Below are 23798 nucleotides of genomic sequence, written 5' to 3' on the forward strand. Positions count from 1 at the left end.
ATAATATGATAAACATAAAGGAAAAATCTATGATGTGGGAAAGACATGGTAATGGGAAGAGTTTTGACCAATCAAAACCCACCCATGAATTTTGATAAATAACACCTGATTGGCTACCACATTTACAATTCCAGTTGATTGGTCAGAAGTTTTTCAGATATCATATCCTTCTGGTATCATAGTCGAACCCTAAACATAATGGCAGACTAAATCATCTTTCACACCTTAATTTGTCCAGAGAGTTACCAATTCAGAGAATTTAATCAGTACAATCAAAGCCAGCTGGAATTGTAATTCCTTTCCAATGACATCAATTATTTTCACCTAAAAATTATTCATATATTAGCATTCCCACATTTTAGTTCTTGATGTGAAGATTTGTATTGTTCATGGCTTAGACATGAACAAATATTGGCCCCACTGACCTGCCATGACCAATGCACGATGCAGAGGAATTTTTTTGATAATAAAGAACAACTCATTAAAAAGAAAAAAGAGAATACAAGAATGAAAGGTGATAAGCTATCACCTGAGAAAGAAAGAAAAACACCTGAGATACAGCTTACAACCACCAAAATAAACAAGACTCCAAAACAAAACAACAACAGAGCCCTCCCGCAACCACCCAAAACAACAAACACAACCAACCCCTGACCCCCAAATCCAAAAACCACCACCAACCAGCAACAAAACCAGACAGAGAAACACCAATGAGAGCCACCTCTAATCCTCCCCCTTGAACATCTCCTCCTGGCCAACATCAGCCTTGATCCAGGCTTCTCCCCATTCCCCAACTGAAACCTTCAACTCTCTTCCCTCCTCTCGAACTCTTCAATTGCTCTTCTAGCAAAAGGCTCACCACCCAAAAAGAACAAACCAAGACTTTTGCCAACTTGAACGTTTTTCTCAACAATTTTCTCAAGAACCAGACATCCTCGCTTTTCCACTTTTTTTTTTATCAATAACACTTTCATTAATTCATCAGTAGAAAATTTACAAGTGGAAGACAAACACACTTATCTTCCAAGAGTCACAAAGAGCTTCAAGAAAGGAAAAAAGAAAAAGACACTAACTTTACAGCTTAGCCCAAAACAAAGAATCCCTTTCTGCCCCTTGTTTAGCTAAATCGTCAGCTAGGGAATTAGCTGATCTTTTAATCCAACATGTCTTAACTTCCAGCTCCCGCACCAGCCACTTGAATTTCCTCCTCTCATTATTGTACTTCCATAAATCATTTTGATCTTTAGTCAGCCACCCTATCACCACCTCTGAATCCCCTTCAATTATGAGTTTCTTGATGTTCAATTCCTTAGCTTTCCGGACTCCTTCCATAACTGCAAAGATCTCAGCTCTAAGGGAGTCACCCACTCCAATTGGGCCTGAGAACATAGCAGAGATGACCCCATTTTCATCCCTAAAAACACCCCCGATCCCCGATTGTCCCGGGTTTCCCCTACTACACCCATCAAAGTTTAATTTCAAGAATCCACTAGGTGGGGGGGTCCAAGCCACACTCATTACTGACTTGGTCTGCATGCAATTTGCAATTTCACCCCACTTCCTCAACATGTCATCCATAGTGTAATCTGTGAATAGTTCCAAAGATTTCAGCCACTGTACCACCCTAATATGTATGATAGCCCTCAGATCTGCCGCTCCTCTCTGAGTTTCTGAGAATATCCTAGAGTTTCTTTCTTCCCACAGTGTCCAACTTACTGCAGCCCTTAGTCCTCTCCACATTGTCCTTCCCCTTTTTATCCGCTACCTGAAAAAGGAAGGGGAGAAAAGGCCCTGCAAGTCTGATGGGGGATTCCAGCTGCATCCAAATAAGGAGAAAGCCCAATCCCAAATTAACCTCGCGAAGTGGCAAGACACCAGTAGGTGAAAACCAGTCTCCCCATCTGCTTTACATAGAACACACCACTGAGGTGACAAGCAAGTATTGGGTCTCTTCTTTTGGAGTAGATCACCAGTGTTGATTCTTTCCAGATAGGCTTCCCAACAAAAACTACCAACCCTAGGGGGTATAGCTCTACACCAAACCTCACCAACAGGGAAAGGGGGAAGGGTAGGACTGGTGGACTGACTTAAGACTTTGAAGAACGAAGCACAAGAGAAAATGCCATTGAGGGTAGGTGTCCAAATTCTAGAATCCGCCCTAGTGGGGTCTAAGACAACGTTATCAAGAAGTGCAATAAGGCTCGAAATACTGTTGAAGTCTGAGTCCCTCAAATCCCTTCTTAGACCCAAGTTCCACCCAATCCCAAAAGTGGAAGAGGACAGGGTGGTGAAAGACGAGATCGACTCATTTTTCAAATCAGAAAGAGCATACAAAGACGGAAACTGATCCTTTAGAGGGGCGCTCCCCACCCAAGTTTGTTCCCAAAATTTTATGGAGTTACCGGAATTCAAGTCATACTTGATATTAGGGAAGAAAACTGGTAGCAGGTCATGAATGGCTTTCCAAGGAGAATTGCTTGTGGTCCTAGCTCTGATTCTAGCGTCCCATCCATTGTGCTCCAGCCCATGTATACTTGCCACTATTCTAGCCCATAGCTTCTCCTTCTCCATAGGAAACCTCCACAACCACTTCCCCAACAGAGTCAAATTCCTTCTAATACTCCCAAGCCACAAACCACCACACGACTTACTCCTACACACTATCTCCCAACTAACTCTATGATCCCTCTTCTCCTCTCCCGGCTCCCACAGGAAATCTCTCATTAGCTTCTCTAAACTGTTAGGTATCTTCACTGGGATTTTAAACACCGACATGAAAAAGATGGGTAAGTTAGCAAGCGTGGCTTTAATTAGTGTAATTCTCCCACCAAGAGAGAGGTAGTTCTTTTTCCAGGATACCAGTCTTTTTTCAAACCTTTCCATCACCGGATTCCAAAAACTCTCTCTTGGGATTATCACCTAATGGCAACCCTAAGTAGTTCAAAGGCCACCCCGAAACTTCACACCCCAGCACTTCAACACTCTCCCTGATCTCTCCCTCCTCCAAATTCACCCCCACTACATAGCTTTTCCCAAAGTTAACTTTCAAATTGGACATTTGCTCAAACAGTTGTATCACCGACTTTAAGTTCCTGATAAACCTCACATTACCGCCTTCACAAAACATAATCGTGTCATCAGCAAACTGTAAGTGAGTGAGGGGGGTTTCCATCCTCCCAACTCTCCAGCCTCTAATGAGCCCCCTAGAATCTGCTTTGTGAATCAATTTCCCCAAAACCTCCGCAATTACAATGAACAAGAAAGGAGAACGGGGGGTCTCCTTGTCTTATACCCCTACTGGCTGGAAAGAAATCTACCACTGTCACATTCACTAGCACTGAATAATGACAATTCCGGACACAACCCATGATCCACTTACACCATCTAGCCCCAAACCCGAATGTAGTTAAAACTTTACTCAAAAAATCCCAGTCCACCAAGTCATAAGCCTTTTCCAAGTCCAGCTTACAAACCACTCCCTTCTTCTTATCCCTCTTAAAGTTCTCCACACTCTCATTAGCAATTAAAATCTGATTTGTAATTTTTCCACTCACAAAAGCTCCTTGATAGTGTGCAATGATATCTGGCAGTACCTTCTTCAGCCTCAAAGACAACACTTTTGCAATGATCTTATACAAGCTATTAACCAAGCTAATTGGCCTAAAATCCTTCAGGTGGGATGCATCTTTCTTTTTTGGAATTAAGGCTATAAATGTAGAGTTCACACCCGGATTAACAATTCCTCTCCTGAAAAACTCCTCAAACACCCGCAAGAGATCATCTTTCAAGATATCCCAACAATCCTGATAAAAAGCCATTGTGAACCCATCCGGCCCTGGAGCTTTTGTTCTATCCATAGAAAACACAACCTCCTTGATCTCTTCTAGATTAAAGCTTCTTTCCAACCTTCTCTTGTTCTCCACCCCTACATCTGGCCAATCCAAACCTTCTACCCACACCCTTCTACTCACAGGCCTTCTTAGAATAGATTTGAAGTGCTCCACACAGGCCCTGGCAATCTCCTCTTGTTGTACCAACTCAACTCCATCTACTACCAATTTGGAAATAGAGTTCTTCCTTCTCCTGCCATCTGCTAGAGAGTGGAAATACCTAGTGTTTCTGTCTCCCTCTTGCAACCATTTACACCGAGATTTTTGCCTCTAGCTAATTTCCTCCTTGTGCAGGTAGTCCTTTAACTGTCTTCTCAAGTCTCTCCTGAGGTCCTTGTCTTCCTCTCCAAATTCTCCCCTTTCCTCTTTAGAGTCAAGGCTTTCAATCTTATCCATCAGGTCTCCCTTTCTTTCTTCTATCCTCCCGAACTCCATCAAATTCCACTCCTTGATTCTTGCTTTCAAGAATTGTAGTTTCTTATGGAATCTCATCCCCTCCCACTCCACCAACGGGTTACACTCGTGCCACCACTCCCTCACTTTGTTAGGAAAGTTGGTGGTTACACTCGCGCCACCATTCCCTCGCTTTGTTAGGAATCCCTGGATGAAGTAACCACATTTTCAAATCTAAAGGGGGTAAGACCTCTACACCTTCTTTCCTCCTTACATAACACTATGGGCCAGTATCCGAGGTCACCCTTGGGAGAGCTTTAGAAGCCAAGGTTCCCCAATGTTCTTCCCAATCCAAAGAGAACAAGAATCTATCCAGCTTAGAGCAAATGGGTCAAGATTGGAGATTTGACCATGTAAATGCCTTATGTGCTAGGGGAATCTCTTTAAGCTCAAAGGCATCCACAAAACTGTTAAACTTCCTCATGCTTTTTGTCACCCTCTAGTTAACCTTATTGGACTCCTCCGAGAATCTGATCACATTGAAATCCCCACCCATGCACCAAGGCCCATCCCACAACCCTCTAACATCAGCCAATTCCTCCCACAGCTCCTTTCTCTCTCTATAGTCATTCAGTCCATAAACATTTGTGAGCACCCACACATAATCATCCTCTTGCTGCTTAAACTTCATGGAAACCGAGTACTTTCCGATCAACTCCTCCAGACCTTCAACCACATCCCTCTTCCACATTGTTACAATCCCCCCGGAAGCACCCCACGATGGAGCCGCCACCCAGCTAATCCCCCTGGCTTTCCATACACTCCTTGCCCACTTGTCATTAAACTCCATTCTCTTAGACTCTTGCAACAGCACAATGTTTGGGTCATACCATCTTATTACCTCCTTTATTGTTGCTCTCTTCTTTGCACTCCCAATTCCCCTCACATTCAAACTAAGAATCTTCATTCCGCTTCTTTTTTAAAACCCCTTGCCACCTACCCACTACTTTCCCCCTTTCCTTCTATCTCCTTTTACCCCGAGCTTCTTGTCTCCTTCTACATCTCTCTTCAATCTCTCTACTTCACTCAATCTCCTCTTCTTTGTTATGATCTGCTTCTTCCTCTTCTGTAAACTTTCTTTCAACTCATTTAAATCTTCCAGCCTACAACCCAACTTCCCTACAAATTCTGCTATCGTGTCTTCTCTCACCGAGTCCTCCACCCCTACCCTTCCTACAGAATCCCCTCCATCTTTGTCCACCTACCCTTCCTTCCTCTCCTCTGGTCCCACCTCTGTTCTTTCCTCTCCATCCTTCCTCCCTTTCATGTTACCTCCCTCCTTCCTTGCTCTCTCCCCGTAATCCTCTCCATCTCTACCCTCATTCCTTTCCCTCCTCTCCACTAACCCCTCCTCTCTTCCTTCCTCCCCTTCCCTCCTCCAGATCAGCTTCCCTTCCACTTCCTTAAACACTCTTTCAATGATTTCCCACACTTTTCCACTCCTATACCTTTCTTCCTGCACCTTCCCACATTCCTTCCTTCCCCTCTTTTCTACTTTTTTTCTTCTAAAGACCTATCAATCTCTCCCATCAACCTTGCTCCCTTCCCCACTCTTCTTCTCTTGAGCCGAATTCACTATCTAGCATCCAAACTAATGATCAGTGGCTTTACCCCAGAAGGGTTCTCTGACGCCAACATTCTTATCCTCCTTTTTCTCTTTTACATGACCTGCCCCAACCAATGCAAGATTCAGCCGCGAAAATATTTTAGTAATGTGAACAATATGCTTTTTGTTAGGTCAACTGATGCAGATGGTTGGTGTCAATAGGTTGAACCAACCTAGTAACAAAATGACAGCTAGGAACTCAAGGACTGAGAGCTTCAAACCAGCGACAAAATAGAGAAAGGAGATGATGGTAGAAAAGAAAAACTTCTTGTTCAAGGAAACAAATGACGGTTGAGCACTGAAAGTTAGAGAGGACAAAGAAATCGATAGTGATCTTGGTCAAAGAAGCTATAGATTGGTTCAAGGGATTTATCAATTGGGTGATTATGACTGCTATCACACCAGGTTGGGAGAGTGAAATTAGAAAGGAAGGAAAAGTCTCTACCATAGTGAAAGGTAATAACAGAAACATTTTTATTACGCTGATTGGAACTTTTAGGAAAGAAAGAAGAAAGATTGGTTGTTTTCCAGAGAGAAGGGGAAAACAAGGATGGATTAAGACTGTAGAGGCTTTGGAGGATTTAGCACAGAGAAAATGGTTTGTTAGGGCAGAGAATAGGACCTTGAATGAGGAAGCTTCCAAATCGCAGTAATTTGTGGAGGGGTGTTAGAAGCTGTTAATACCACTGATCTTCTTGCTGTGAGAATGAAGATTCTGGGAGATAAACTAGAGTTGATCCCATGAGCTCTGGATCTGTTCGCTAAAGGACGATGGATAGACTGTGGGTAACCTTGAAAGCTAATAAAGCAACTCTCTGGAGGGCTAGGCTTAAGGTTGAAAAAGAAGCTGACATTGAAGGATGGAGGCTACGTGGCAAGAGGAGAGGGGAGCAAGATGGAACTAATTGGAGTGTTAAATGAGGGAGCTGTAAAGGCAGCAAAAGGAGACGAAGCATCCCATTACTCTGTTAATGAAAAGATTTCAAAATCTTTTGAATTTAATAGAAATTCGGGAGGTGTACTTAAAAATCACACGCCAGAGCAATTTCGTCAAGTCAATGGGGAACGATAAGCTCTGTCTATCATCATCCCCATCGATGGTTAACAGGTCTAAGGCTTTAACTTCCAATTTGCTACAGTAGGTAAAATTCCAAACCCCTAGCTAGGATCAACCCAACCCAAGATATTCAAGGAGTAAAGATGTTGGCAAGGACGATGGCAGTGACAGCAACTGGATCAACTGTGGGAAAGACAGAGGAGGTAGAAGAGAGCAGTGAAGCCCAGAAGTTGGAAAAGGTGGAAGGTGAACAGGTGAACATTGAAACTCTAGTTAAAACTACAGAGGTGCAAATCAGGTCAAGTGAAGGTGATGAGAGTTCAAACCAAGAAAGTAGGGGGTACACAAAAATCAAAGAAGAGGAGAGGGCGAGAAGCATTAACAAATCAGCAGCAAGATCAGGGTATCCAGACAGTGGATTTGCATTTGAACTAGACTACTTGCACTAAAATATTGGTTGGGGAGGAAGGATGGAGTTTGTTACAGAAGGATGCACTAGTGCTTCCCTTCAAAATGTTCAGATTGGCTATATTGGGGAAGGGTACACAAAAATGGAGTGTGCAGTGAAAAGGTGAAGAGAACAAGGAGGTAGATAAGGGAAGGTGGATTCTTTTAGAAAGAGAGAGCTGGGGGAGGAAAGAAGGGAGAGTAGGAAAATAGGGAGAGAAGTTCTTTGCAACTGAAAATGGTTCTTCCTTCAATTATTTCTTATTTCCAAGGGACGTTCATTCAGGATAGGAAAATTAGTGATCAAATCCTTATTGCCAATGAATGTGTTGAGGACCTTAAAAAGTCGGGCAGGAAAGGAATTGTGTGCAAATTGGACTTAGAGAAGGCTTATGATTATGTGGATTGGGAGTTCCTGATTGAAATTATGGTTAAATGGGGATTTGGTGCAAAATAGTGCAGATGGATAAAGGGATGCCTGGAGACTTGCCACTTTTCAATGTTGGTGAATGGGAGAGTAGAAGACTTTTTTAGTGCCCTAAGGGGAGTGAGGCAAGGGGACCCACTTTCCCCCTTCCTATTTACTCTCATTGCGGAAGTGTTTAGTAGATTGATCTTGAAAGTGGATGAGAAAGGTCTAATAAAGGGATGGAGGATAGGAAGAGATAGGGTAAGGGTGACCCATCTACAATTTGCATATGACCTCATAATTTTTTGTGAAAAGGGGGGAGAACACGATGCAGGAATTTGAGATTGTTGGTGAATCTCTTTGAGAGAGTGACAAATTTAAAGGTAAATCTTAGCAAGAGTGAGGTTGCTGGAAGCAATTTCAATCATTCTGAGATCAATGATTGGGCTAGGGAGTTAGGGTGTACTTCAAGTGGATGGCCATTGAGATAATCCTAGAGTGTTGTCTTTTTGGGACCCAATTGTGGAGAAATTTGAAAGGAAATTAGCGGGTTGGAAAAGAAACTATATCTCCTTGGGAGGTAGAATAACTCTTATTAAATCCACTTTGGCTAATCTTCCAATTTATTACCTCTCAGTCTTCTACATGCCTCAAACCATTGTGCAAAAAAAAATTGAGAAAATAATGAGGGACTTTCTATGGGAACCTGGGGAGGAAAAGAAAGATCACTTAATTAGATGGGAGGTGGTATGTAGAAGGAAAGAGTGTGGTGGGTTGGGTTTGGAAAGACCGAAGGAAAAGAACTAGGCTAATCTTCCAATTTATTACCTCTCAGTCTTCTACATGCCTCAAACCATTGTGAAAAAAAAAACTGAGAAAATAATGAGGAACTTTCTATGGGAACCTGGGGAGGAAAAGAAAGATCACTTAATTAGATGGGAGGTGGTATGTAGAAGGAAAGAGTGTGGTGGGTTGGGGTTTGGAAAGACCGAAGGAAAAGAACTAGAATCTATTAGGGAGATGGCTTTGGAGATTTCCAAGGGAGACAGACAAACTTTGGCATAAAGCGGTAGTGAGCATTCATGGGCTTTTAGAGAACAGTTGGGATGCTGGAATATCTAACAGGGTTTCTAGTGCCTCTCCTTGGAAGGCTATCCACAAAATTCTTCCACACTTTTTGCCTCATACTAGATATGATACCAAATAGGGAAACAAAATCAGATTTTGGGAGGATCTATGGTTAGGAAAAACTCCTTTAATGGAGTCTTTTCCTTCACTGTTTGCTGTTTGATCTTTCGAGGATTGGGCCATATCTGAGTTCCTGGTTCATTCCCCTTCTCAGTCTGGATCTGGTTGGAATTTGGGTTTCCATAGGAATGTGAGGGGTTCAGAGGTGGACCTGGTGTTGCAATTGCTTCTGTTATTGGATGGTGTTTTTATCAATAATAGCAGAGTGGACAGCCGATTATGGATGGGTAATTCCTCTAGAAATTTCACTTGTGCCTCCTTTAAAATGATGGCTTCCTCTCCTTTACTTCCTATATCTTTCCCTGTTAAGTGTGGTGTCATCCAATCCCCCCTAGGGTGAGTTCTTTCTATTAGGAGGTTTACCATGGTGCAATCAATGCTCATGACTTTTTACAGAGGAGACCTGGTTGGTTCCTATCTCCAAACTGGTGTGTCCTGTGTGAATCAAATGGTGAATTTTCTCATCACTTACTCATTTCCTGTCCTTTTGCTTGTTGTATTTGGGATTGGTTTTTTTCCTTGTTTGGTTGCAGGTGGAACACTCCTTTCAGCTTGGATAAATTGTTTGATCCCTCGACTTTCAGCTGGCCAAGGAAGAGGGGAAGATTGCTTTGGAAGTGCACAAGAGCTGCACTGATCTGGACATTGTGGGAAGAAAGAAACAAGAGAAATTTTTAGGAGAAAAAAGGAGTAAACGGTCTCTGGTTGAAATTATAATGGTAAAGGTGACACATTGGGTGAAGACAGCAAACTTGTTTCTTGATTTCACATTTGATGATTTTTTCAGCTAAGAAGAAACAAATGGTAATCTGGGAACCACCAATGGATGATTTTTTCAAGTTGAATTTTGACGAGAGCTGTCTTGGTAATCCGGGCGGAGCTGTAATGGGAGGGGTGAAGGAAAATTGGTGTTCTTGTATTCTGGGCATATAGGACAAGGGGACTCAACGGGTGCAGAACTAAAGGCAGTATTTGGGGTCCAAAAGGCATGGGAGATAGGGATCAGGAAGTTGTTGGTTGAAGGAGATTCAAAGGAGATCATTAGCTGGATGAAAGATAACGATAAAACTCCATGGTATTTCAGAAGTAGGATTAGGAAATTTAAAAGATTTTCAAAAGATATGCAGGTGAATGTGCAATGGGTACCTAGATCAGCAAATAGCTTAGCTGATTATTTTGCTCAGCAAATAGCTGATTATTTTGCTAAGCAAGGGGTTAATAGAGGGAATTGCTTTTGGGCTCATCTGTAACTGTAAGAATATGGTTCTTCTATTGCCCTAAGAGTTTGGGATAGCCGAGGCTACTCATATTATTGTAAATTTTTCCTGAATTAATAATAATTTCTTTTCTGCTGCTGATAAAAAAAAGGGGGGGAGGAGAAGTGGGTGGTGTAAAGGATTATAGTGGAAGAATAATTAATAAGGAGATGGAGTCAGAAGAAGAGGTAGATATAGGAAGCACAGAGAACATTAAAAAGGATGCAATGGAAGAGTTAGCTGTTAATATGGGTTTTGAAAGTAAACCCTTCTAAGGGAATTAAGGCACATACAAAAAGAGGGAAGGAGCAGGGAGGAAAATGGAGGAGGAAGATAAATGAAGTGGAGAAATTAATCAATGATATTGAAGGAGATAGAGAGTTTAGTGCGAGTGGAGGCAGAAGGGTTAGGTCTTATTCAAGTGTTACAATGAAAATTATCAGTTGGGATGTTGGGGGGTTAGGAAGTGCAGAAAAGAGGAGAGCGATTAAGGAATTACTTAGGAAGAAAAAGCCTGATGTTCTTTTGATTTGAGAGTCTAAAATCCAGGAGATTGAATAGGAGATGGATTAGAAGTTTTTGGGGAGAGAGATGTCAAGTGGAGCTTTAATCCATCTTGGGGAGCTTCAGGGGGTTTAGTAACTGTGTGGAAGGAAGAGGTAGTACAATGCACCAAGGAGCTAATAGGGAGTTGTCAGTGAAATTGAAAATTGTTCAGGATGGGTTTGAATGGGTTCTAACCAATGTTCATGGACCAAATTCTTACAAGGAAAGAAACTTAATGTAGGAACAGTTAGTAGATATTAGGGGTCTGTAGAAGGAGCCATGGTATGTGGGAGATGATTTCAATGTGATAAGATTTGCAAAGAAAACAAACAGTACAAGACAGAGGATAGCAACCAGTATGAGAAGATTCAATTAGTTTATTGATACCTTTAATTTGACAGATATCCCTTTGGGGCAATCTAGGTTTACTTGATCAAATCTTCAAGAAAATCCTACTTGCTCTAAACTGGATAGATTTTTGGTGTCTCTTAATTGGGTAGAACATTGGAATGGTTCACTAGGAAGTACTCTTCCTAGAATCACTTTGATCCCTGGTCGATCAATGTATTCCAGTTGGGTGTTGTAGGTGGCCCTACCCCTTTCTATTTTAAAAATATGTGGTTTACACTTCCTAACTTTAAACAAAGGGGGAAAGAGTGGTGGAGTGAGCAATTGCAATTGCCTAATTGGAAGGGGCAGAGATTTATTAAGAAGTTACAAAAGTTGAAGGCAAATATAAAAGAATGGAACAAATTGCAATTTGGGAGACTGGAGGAGAAGAAGGCTAGTTTGATTTCACAGACTGAGTTAGATAGAAAGGAAGTAGAAGGATTCTTAAAAGAAAAGAGGCTTGAGACTCGGCCTAAAAAAGGAACTTGAGGAGACTTTGCTAAGGGAGGAAATAAGTTCAAAACAAAAATCGAGGGAGAAAAAGATTAAGGGGATGGTAACGCCAAATTCTTCCATGCAACTGCCAATGGTAGAAGAAGAAAAAAAATTTGATTTCTTGCTTACAAATATATGGCATTGAAGTGATAGATCAGGCAGAGATAGCGAAGGCCTTTGTGGATCGCTTCAAATTAATCTATTTGAGGCCACTTGGTGAAAAATGATCAGCTGATAGGCTTGATTGGGAGTTACTTGAAGCTTCTCAATTCCAACTCTTGGAAAAAAGGCATGAGCAAGAGGAAATCAAGGAAGCAATTTTTGCCAACCCAGGTCCAGATGGATTTACAATGGCTTTCTACCAGGATTGTTACAATGATTTGATCAAAGTGTTACTAGAGTTTCACAAAAGGGGAATAATTAATCCAAGAATGAATTCCACTATTTTTACCCTAGTGCCAAAAAAGTCTAATGCTAGTCATCCAAAGGATTTCAGACCCATCAGCTTGGTTACTAGCATTTATAAAATAATTGCTAAGGCTGCATTTGTTTGAGGTGTAAATTCACTTTTACACCAATGAAAATGATAGTGCCAGTTCAGTGATCGATGGAAAATGGAACCAGGTGGGTTTGAATTTTTATGCTGATAACGTTTGGTTATCACAGTGTAAATAGCTCTCCTTTACCAGATTAAATAAGAAGAATAAGGGTATTCGGATTTTACTTGAAAGAGATTTACAAAATTAAAAAGCTATTTGATTAAAGGTGGAGAAACACACCAGAGACAGAAAAATAAGGGAATTTCACATAAAAACTGGATCTCGACGGAGCAACAGCCGCTACTAAAAATGACTGCTTCAGGGAAGTGTTCACTTGTAAGAGACAAGAGTTGGGTCTCACTGCTCAAGGAGATTCTTGAACCAAGCAACTGGGTCTCACCACTCAAGGAGATTCCCTAACCGAGCGACTGCTTCAGGGAAGTGTTTGCTTGCTGCTACTGTAACAGAGTTGGGTCTCATTGCTCGATGCTAGGCATGGATGGAGTTGGGTCTCACTGCTCGTTGCTAATGTAATAGAGTTGTGTTCACTGCTTGATGCTCCGCATGGACAGAGTTGGGTCTCTCACCGCTCGCTGCTAATGTTGAATCTCATAGAGAGTTGGATCTCACTGCTCACTGCTAATGTCAAATCCCAGAGAGAGAACAGGGGAGACCATTGCAAGACAGAGAGGAGACCCAAGGTGGCTGTTGGACAGAGGAAGGTAAAGTTTAACATCGATAAAATTGATGTAAACTTTCCACTAATTTTTTATGGATATATTGACAAGAATGGATCTTTACACCGTTTGACGATGTATATTAACACCTCTACCAAACGTTTGCAAAGTCGAATCGGGGTGTAAAGTTTACCCCGGTTCTCATTTACACCTCAAACAAACACAGCCTAAAGTGCTGTCTTTAAGGAATAAGGATAAGGAAAGCGCTTCCTTCAATTATTTCCCAATTCCAAGGGGACTTTGTTCAGGATAGGCAGATTGTGGACCAAAATCTTATTGCGAATGAATGTGTAGAGGCTCAAAAGATGTCTAGGTAAAAGGGAGTGGCAATTAAATTGGCTTAGAAACAGCTTATGAACTTGTTGATTGGGAGCTCTTAATTAACACTGAGAAATTGTGAGTTTGGAGATTTTTCGTGCAAATGGATTAAAGGATGCTTGCCAACTAGCCATTTTTTTAAGTAATTGTTAATGGGACGGTGGTAGATTTCTTTGAAGCTATTAGAGGCCTTAGACAAGGTGATCCCCTTTCCACTTCACTTTGGTGACAAAGGATCTAAGTAGGATGATATCTAAGGCTAGGCAATTGCAATTATATAAGACGGATGGTGGGGAGGGATAAAGTGTTTGTCACCCATCTTCAGTTTGCGGATGGCATATTGATTTTTTATGATGGGGAGAACAGAGATGGGATTGAAATTTTGAAATTAGTGGTGAGCCTTTTTGAGAGAATGTCTAATTTAGAAGTCAAATGGAATAAGAGTGTGGTAGTTGGATTAATGTGGAAGCAAAGGAATTAAGATTTATGGCTGAGACTTTTGACTGTGAGATAGGGGGAGCTTTTAAAATATTTAGGAGTACTTCTAGGGGTTAACCCAAGATCGGCTAGTTTTTTGAGCCTGGTGGTAGAGAGAATAGAGAAAAGTCTAGTTGGGTGGAAAAGGAACTAAATCTCTTTGGGTGAGAGAATCACTCTGATAAGATCCACACTGGCTAATCTCCCTATTTATTTTGTTTGTCTTCAGGATACCTCAAGCGGTTGTAAAAAGAGTGGAGGCATTAATGAGGGATTTTCTTTGGGAATCAGGAGATGGGAAAAAGGATCATTTGGTGAGATGGGAGAAGGTGGTCAAAAGGAAGGTGGGTGATTTGGGTTTAAGAAATATCAACTTGAAAAACTTGCCTCTATTAGGTTAGTGGTTGTGGGATTTCCCCTTGGAGAATGAAAATTTGTGGCATAAAGTGGTCTCAAGTATTGGTTGGTATGCCAGTATTCTGCGTAGAGCTAATCTTGCTGCATCATGAAAAGCAATGCATGGTTTTCTCCCCCATTTTCTTGAACATGTCAAGTATGACTTGGCTTCTGGTAATAAAATTAGATTTTGGGAAGATGTTTGGGTTGGGGTGTTTCCACTGAAAGATGTGTTTCCTTCTTTGTTTGCTCTCTCAAGCTTTAAAGAAACACCTATATCTGACTTCATTGGATCTCTCTCCTCTACTGGGTTGAGCTAGAACTTGGGTATGGTGAGGAATCTTTTTTTTTTTTTTGAAGAAAGTTAGGAATCTTAGAGAGTCTAAGATGTCTCCAGTCTCTTGCTTGCTAAATATGTTGGATAACTTATCCTTTGATGAATCTAGGAATGATAGCCGGGTTTGGTCTCTCAATCCTTTTGGGTAGTTTACTTGTAAATCCTTCTTTTCCTCTCTTGTGGCCTCTTCTTCTCCTTCCTTTCTTGTGAAAGACGTTTGGAGTGTCCCTATCCCCCAAAAATCAATGCTTTTTGTGGGGAAGTTTGCCATGGCTGCATCAATATGTGCAACTTGTTGCAAAAGAAAAGACCAAAGTAATGCTTGTCTCCCAATTGGAATTTGTGCTTCTTGTGTAAGTTGAATAGTGAGAATGCTTACCACCTCTTAATCTCCTGCCCCTTTGTTTTCTGTGTTTGGGAATGGTTTTGCCCTCTTAGTCCCTCCTGTTAGTTTGGATAAACTCTTTAGCTCATCTTTCCTGAGGAGCATTAACAGAAGAGGCAGAATATTATGAGATGCACGAGGGCAGCAGTAATTTGGACTGTTTGGGAGGAGAGGAACTCAAGAACCTTTGAGGAGAAAGAGAAGAACAAGGAGACAGTTATTGAGATTGTTTTCAATTGCTGACTCATCCTCTAGGAAGCAAAAAGTTCATGAGGTTGGTCACCCCCAAATGGAGGATGGATGAAATTAAACTTTGATGGAATTAGTTCGGGAAATCCAAGACCCTCTACAATTAGAGGAGTGATTCGGGATGAGGGGTGAACATACGTGGATTGTTTTCGGTGCCAATTGGACAAGGTGACTCAGGGCAGAGTTAATGGCTGCTGTTTTTTGGGTACAAAAAGCCAAGGAAATGGGAATCACAAGGTTGATGGATTCAAGAATAATAATAGGGTGGGCTGAAGAAAGGAGAGGAGGTGATTTAGCAATACAAGAATGATCTCAGGCAGTTCAAGATGTTGTCCAGAGCTATGAACATTCAAGTTAGATGGGTAAGAAGACACGCTAATGGATTGGAAATTAGATTAGCTAAGCAAGGACTGCATAGAAACCACTTGTATTGAGCTTAATTGTAATGGGATGGGGGGTTCTTTCGATGTAAAGGGAGTTCAGATGGGACAATTTCTTGTTGAAACCTTTTTCTTAATTAGTTTCAGTAAAACTTTATTTGTTGTTGATCAAAAAAAGAGACGATATGCTTGTTGTTTGCAACACAAGGATTCTTAGGAATTGCCAAATGGACATTCGTCTCAAATTTACTTATTTCTCTTCCTTTTATGACCCAGGTCAACACCTAATTTACCGATCACCACTTCCACATGAGAGGAGTTAACAACAGAAGTCTTGTCCAAAGAACAGCTCCTAAGGTCTCCTCTCCAGGCTCCAGCTATATCCTTTTCTAAAACACCTCTAGGGTCTTTACCTTTCAGGTGAATATCTTCTACTTTCTTTTTTTTTTCAAGGATTAGAAAGGAAGAACTTCATTAACCAAAAAACAAAAGCAAAAACCGAAAGTACAAGGGGAAGGTGATAAAAAATCACCCGAGAGAAGAAACTATAGACCAAAGACCAACCCAACTAAAGACAAGACCAAAGACCAACCTCAACCCTAACATTGAAAGCAAATTAAAATAGAAACAGAAAAACACCAACCACCACAAAAGGTGCCAACTCAAAGATCCTACAAGCATAAAAACTCAAAACACGGCTTCAACAGAAGAAACTTCAAGGAACCCCCAACAAAGACACTATAATCCTCCCCTTCAAACACTTCCTCCTGCCCTGAAACATCCTCATCCAAATTTCTTCACCTTTTCCAACTATCATTTTCATTGACCTCTCTTCCCTACTTCTCTTTTCAAACTCCTCAAAAGCTTTTTTGGCAAACTCCTCTCCTTCCCAGAAAAATAGCCCAAGCCCCTTACCCACCTCAACATCTTTGTTAACAAGATCTTCAACCGGAACACTTCCTTGCCTTGACACCTTACCAACAGAAGACAGATCGTGATAAGCTTCCCCAGAATTAAGCCCATCTGTTTTTCTTTCCTCCTCTAAACTAGGAACCCCTAACTGAATTTTTGCTTCAGAAGAAACTTGATCCACCCCACTTCTTGCCTTAGGCATCAAAACCTTCGGCTTCCTCCCCTTTCTCTTAAAAATCCTTTTGTACCTAATCGTAGGCCCTGCCTCCTCTGACCCATCCCTCCACTGTGAGAACACTCAAGTCACATGCACAAAATGAGAATTAGTTGATGCACGAGACTTCTTAGCATCCATGACACCAGTGCCATTATCAATATTCCCCTCCTCAACCATCCTCCTACGGCCCAATACAACTCCTATCCTACCAATCTTCACTTCCTCAACTTCAATTCAAACAACCTCTAACACAAGACCTGAGACTGGTGTTCATCACCTAACTTCACCACAATGTCCCTTTCAAACAGATCAACTAAAACTTCACTTTTTTCTTCAAATCCTCCTGATCTACCATCATGTCCCCTGTTCCAACCACTGCCACCAAGATCCACCCCATCAACCTCCTCCTCTAGGCCACTCGGCATCATCAGCATCAGACGAGAAAAGCAATCTCGAGAGAACAAAATATCATCATCCTTCTAGGAAACTGGCATGCCAGAGACTACAACAGACTAAACATTTTTCTATTTGTGATCCCCAGAAGAGCAGTCATTCAAAGAACCTTTCAACCACATCTGTTATACACATGTCCCTCAACATTTGCATCGATCTCCTTTCCATCTCTATCGTAGCTGGTAATTGCCCAGACCCACTTTTCTTCCTTCCACTTTCGCGCCTTAGAAGATTTAGCTCAAACTGAAGCCCCAGACATTTTAATCTTAAACCACTTGGAAATATCAAAACTCCGCTTATCAACCAGTAACTTAGTCAACTGGTTAACGCTTCTATTAATGAGCTTTATTAAAAGCTCCCAATCCGACCTTCCAGCCAACCCTATATCACTACGTGTCTCTTCAAATACAACGGTCACAGATTTTCCTTTCCTCTATCAATTCCAATCCTTCTAGCCTTCTGACTATCCACATGTCCCACCACACCCTTTCCCATGCAAACTTTATTAACTACCAATAAATGGGAGACCACCCTAACATAAAGATCCTTCAAATGGGCCTCCTCCCTCTCTCTCTCTCTCTCTCTCTCTCTCTCTCCACAGCTCTTTGACTACCAAACTAACACCACTAACATTGGGACCGAACTTGCCATCCTTTCTTAGAGAAAACTTTGTCCAAAATACCCAAACTAACCTCATCTTCAACCTCTAAACCACCCTGTTCAAAACTGACCTCTCAACTTCTCGACAAACTCAGCAATCTCATTAGGACTTTTCCTATTCTCTTCCCTCCACGAATCCAAATTATCAACCCACCTCATCAGATAGAGCCTTCAACAAAAAGCCTCAAATCATAGTTCTCTCCAACAAATCGAAGTGATAAAGATGAAAGAATGGAATGTATTTCAAACACTTCCACCAAAATGCACACAGCAACAAGGTTCCGCCATGAACCTGTCGCAAGCTTCTCCCACTGCTTTAAACATTTGAAAACACCAGGCATGCAAAGGAGTCCCAAAAATATTAATCCAAACCAAACTTGATGGACCCAAATCTCTGACCACACCAACCAAAGGATTCCATCGCCCAAGCCTTCATTCAGGACCCAAGACTCACATGGAATTTTAAGGACATGAAATAATTCTTGACAGTGTGGCCGGCCAGAAATAAGAGGAAGAGAAGAAAAGAGAAGAAGAAGAGAGAAGGGAGAAGAGAAGAGAAGGGATTGGCAATGTAACAGTGCTGGCGGCGCCAGCTTTTATTATAATATATATAGGGCGGCAAAAATAAAAAGGGAAAAGACCCTTGTGCCCCTGTTATAAGTGAGTACAATAACAGACATAACAGAAGTAAAAAAAATAGAAATAAAAATCGCTTTAACTAGCCAAACAGACCCTAACACCAACTAAATTATTTCAACACCCCCTCAAGATGGAGCATAGATGTCAATCATGCCCAACTTGTCACACAAATCTTTGTGCCGCACATGATGAAGACCATTGGTGAAGATATCTGCAAGTTGTTCTTCTGAGCTGACATATGGAGTACACACTTTCCATTTACAAGTTTCTCTCTAATAAAATGCTTGTCCACTTCAATGTGTTTCGTCCTATCATGCAGGACTGGATTAGCAACAATATTGATGGCAGCTTTATTGTCACAATAGAGTGACATAGGATTGCTCACTACAAAACCCAGTTCACCTAACAAATTTCTTATCCACATGATTTCAGCAACCCCATGAGACATCGCTCTATACTCTGCTTCAGCACTAGATCTAGCCACCACATTTTTGTTTTTTACTTCTCCATGTGACCAGGTTTCCTCCTACAAAGGCACAATACCCACTGGTAGATTTTCGATCATTGACTGCTCCTGCCCAATCTGCATCAGTATATACTTCCACCTTTAAGTGACCATGTTTCTGGAACAACAAACCAGCTCCGGGAAACTTCTTGAGGTATCTCAGGATCCTCTCTACAGCTTTAAAGTGAGTTGTCCTAGGATTGTGCATGAACTGACTAAAGACACCCATTGCATAAGCAATATCAGGCCTGGTCATAGACAAATATAAAAGTCTATTTACGAGTCTAGAACTTCTTCACATCTTTCAAAAACTCTCCCTAACTGTCTCCCAGATGATGATTAGATTCAATTGGTGAGTTAATTGGTTTTACCCCCAACTTGCATGTATCTTCTAGTAGATCTAGTATATATTTCCGTTGAGAAATAAAGATGCCCTTGTGAGAGTGGGTAACTTCAGTTCCAAGGAAATAACGTAAGGGGCCTAGATCTTTCACCTCAAATTGAGTGGCTAAGAATTTTTTTAGTCTCCGTATTTCAGCCTCCCAATCTCCTGTGAACACTATGTCATCCACATACACAATAAGAGCTGCAATTTTCCCTTCACCTCTTTTCACAAATAGAGTATGATCTGACTGGCATTGTTTGAACCCCATCTATTGAACTGCTAAATGGAACTTACTAAACCAAGCCCGAGGTGATTATTTCAACCCATATAAAGATTTTTTTAACATGCACACATTTTGTTCACTGCCTTTGGCACAGAACCCTAGAGGTTGGGTCATGTACACTTCGTCTTCCAAGTCACCATTCAAAAAGCATTTTTGATGTCCAATTAGTGAAGTTCCCAGTCAAGATTTCTTATAGAGTTCATCTTGGCTACTGGAGCAAAAGTCTCTACACATTCCACTCCATATACTTGCGTAAAGCCTCTTGCTACCAGTCTAGCCTTGTACCTTTCAACGGTTCCATCAGCCTTGTGTTTCACTGTGAACACCCACTTGCAACCCACTGGTTCCTTCCCTTCAGGAAGGTCCACCAACTCCCAAGTGTCATTTTTGTGTAAAGCATCAATTTCTTCCTGCATTGCATCTGTCCATTCAAGTTTAGACAAAGCTTCTGCCACATACTTAGGAACAGGGACACTGTCCACAGAAGAGAGGAATGCACGGAATGAAGGTGAAACATGATCATAGGACACAAAATTAGAGATAGGATGATTAGTGGTACAAGACCTAATACCCTTTTCTCTTAGCAATAGGAATATCAAGATCATTGATGACAGGTGAATCAACATTTAGAGAAACAGACATATCAATAGGAGCAAGTGTACTTGGTTGATGAGACGGATCTGCCTCTGGTGAAACCGATGATGTTGGTTGCATAATGTCAGGTTCCACAGCTCTTGAACTCTGTTGGCTTTTATGGCGACGATGAAAAACCCGGAATGGAGGAGGATCGGGTAAAGGAGGTAGTTGAGTTTGAGTCGCATGTTTCTCCTCAACCCTACTCTCCCCCTGAGGAGAAATCGAGAAAAAAGGTTGATTCTCAAAGAAGGATACATCAATGGAGACATAGTACTTGCAAGAGGTAGGATCATAGCAGCGATACCCCTTTTGAGATAAAGGGTAACCAAGGAAAACACAAGGAATAGCCCGAGGATCAAGCTTACCTCGAGTAGGGGACAAGTTATGGACAAAGCAACGACACCCAAAAACACGCATCGGAATGGTGGACAACGGAGCTGTAGGAAACAAAAGCTTATGTGGGGCCTTATACTCTAGAAACCGAGAGGGCATGCGGTTGATGATGTATGTAGCATACAAGACTGCATCCATCCAAAAACGTTTTGGCACATTCATATGAATTAATAAGCCACGAGCTACTTCAAGAAAGTGATAGTTCTTTTGTTCAACAACACCATTTTGTTGGGGTGTCCTAGCACAAGAGCTTCGCTGAAATGACCTACTCGAAGCAAAAAACTCCATGAGATCACTATGGAAGTATTCCTTCGCATTGTCCGACTGAAAGATATGGATTTCCGTTTGGAACTAAGTGAACACCATGCGTTGAAAGTCTTTCACAATTTTTGGCACTTCATCTCGAGATCGCATAGGGTAAACCCAGGTGTATCTAGAATAATCATCAATCAAGGAAATGAAGTACTTATATCCAGCCTCATGGGTAGAGTAACAGGGCCCCAAACATCAGAATAAACAATATGAAATGGAAATTCAAATCTTTTATTTCGCAAAGGTAAAGAACTTCTACAATGTTTACTCAATTGACATGTTTGACACTGTAACTGACTCACTGACAAGGACTCAAACAACTTTGGAAACATAACTTTTAATGACTCAAAAGAAAGATGACCTAGTCGACTATGCCATAAATAGGCTTGATTCTCACTTGACAAACTCATGGACTCTGTAGCCACAAGACCAGCTTTATTATCCAACACGTAGAGACCATCCACCATGCTTCCTCTACCAATCGTCTTCCCCAAGGCCAAATCCTGAAACACACATGAAAACGGAAAAAAAAAGTGACTAAACAATTCAAGGAGTGAATTGTACTACTAATGGACAGCAAATTAATAGGTAATTTCGGAACATGCAGTACATTATGAAGGGTAAGGCCAAGTGGGAGAGGTATGGTACCTCGGCCAGCTATGATAGAAAAAGAACCATCAGCTAGTCTCACCTTATCTCTCCCAGAGAGAAGGTTATATGTCTGAAATAAATTTGACTTACCGGTCATGTGGTTTGAGGCTCTGGAGTCAATAACCCAAGGAAAATCAGTGGTATGAGATGACACATGGAAGGCAGTGGCAGCATTACCTGATGTAGACGCAAAAGAGGTAAAGGGATTAGGACCAGAATCTATCTGGCGAAGAGTCCTACCATACAATTCCAAATGTTCACGAAAGGAGTTGATAATTTCTTCCTTAGGGTCAGAACTGGGATGCCTCTCCTAAGTTACCAAAGGACTAGTCTCTGTCGATGCCATATTAGCTGAGTTATACTTTTCCTGATTCTGCTGGCTTGGTTTCTTGCCCTGATCAGATGTTGACTTCTTACCCAAATTCTGTGCCCATTTAGGTTTTCCATGGAGATCCCAACATGTATCTCTCGTGTGTCGTGTCTTCTGGCAGTGAGTGCACCAAGGTTTACTTTTATCATCTGTTTTTTTCTGAGTCACCTTTTTTAAAAACACCTCCGACATTTGTATCTGAATTTCCCCGGACAGCTAGGGCAACTTACTCCCCTTCTACACAATTCATCACACTTCTACTCTCTTCTGACTGCACTAAGGCATACACCTCGTGAATTGATGGCAAGTCTTTACTACCCAAGATCTGCACCCTGATGGACTCATATGAAGGATTCAACCCTAGGAGAAAGGCAAAGACCTGTTGCTGAGATACAAGTGAATTATACGCCTTTGCATCTTCATCACACTTCCAATTCACATTCTGATAGTGATCAAGTTCTTTCCATATCGATGTCAAATCAGAATAATACATCGAGAGACTCCTCTCCCCCTGCTTGCAAGTAGAGGATTCAGCTTGCAATTGATATATCTTGGCATAGTGTCTATGCTCTGAATAGGTGGGACTTCGCTTGTTCCCATATCTCACAAGCAGTTTCAGCCCACATAAAAGTCTTCCTTACCTGTGGCAGCATGGAAACCAAGAGCCAAGACATCACCATACTATTCTCTTGGTTCTACCTATCATATTCAGCACTTCCGTACTTCGGTTCCTTCACTCTCCCATTGATGTATCCTATTTTCCCCCTAGTAGTGATGTAGAGTTTTATTCCCCTAGACCACTCAAGGTAGTTCAGACCATCAAAGGGAATAACAGTCATGGGGAAATTCATATCCATTCCCCCACCCACTCCATTGTGGCTCCCTGAAATCTCTGAAGTAGCAGAATTCTCAGACGACATGGTCAAAACAGACAATCAGTCCCAAACACCGGACTTAGGACCCCTCCTTACTCCACAAAAAATGCTCCACTCAGTCCACACCCACACACTTGGGTTTGAAAACAGTCTGAGCACAAACAGTACCAATTTCAGGACAAAAAAAAGGCAATATTCGGCAGATTTCAGACTTGTACGGTTTAACAGTCCCAACCTACCAGCCTTCCAGAATGTCTAAGAACATTAATCAGCAGGAGAGATCCTTAACACTTATAATCAAGCCAAATAATTGAGATAACAGGTCATCCTTGACCTACAGTCGCCTTAACACAGGAACAGGATCACACGATCCCAAAAAACAGAGGTATAAAGATCTGACAGCATTCAGCAGCCCAGATTCATTTGGTTTTTTTCACTTGGTACATGACCAAGGAGGGTAAGGAAGAGAAAAAAGGAAGGATTGTACCAATTGTAGATCTGTTTTCCTCAGTCCAGATTCAGATCTCTGTTCCGCCCATATTCAACAAGTTGGAAGGGTGAAGTCTATTCGATCTGTTCTCTCAGTGAAGTTTGTTCGATCTGTTCTCTCAGTCAGTATTCCTACTCTGATACCATCTTGACAGTGTGGCCGGCCAGAAATAAGAGGAAGAGAAGAGAAGAGAAGAAGAAGAGAGAAGGGAGAAGAGAAGAGAAGGGATTGGCAATGTAACAATGCTGGCAGCGCCAGCTTTTATTATAATATATATAGGTCGGCAGAAATAAGAAGGGAAAAGACCCTTGTGCCCCTACTATAAGTGAGTACAATAACAGACATAACAGAAGTAAAAAAAAAATAGAAATAAAAAACGCTTTAACTAGCCAAACAGACCCT

The 23798-nt window shown here is 41.5% G+C and overlaps 1 protein-coding gene across 2 annotated transcripts in view; it reads right to left on the minus strand.

The window, feature by feature from the left end:
* LOC104593348 (FRIGIDA-like protein 3) overlaps positions 1-23798 on the minus strand; it is a 44942-nt gene that overhangs the window by 780 nt on the left and 20364 nt on the right. The gene's annotated exons all lie outside the window — the stretch shown is intronic.

The sequence above is a fragment of the Nelumbo nucifera genome, chromosome 7, assembly GCF_055504915.1.
Source record: "Nelumbo nucifera cultivar China Antique chromosome 7, China Antique-T2T, whole genome shotgun sequence".
Classification (NCBI taxonomy): domain Eukaryota; kingdom Viridiplantae; phylum Streptophyta; class Magnoliopsida; order Proteales; family Nelumbonaceae; genus Nelumbo; species Nelumbo nucifera.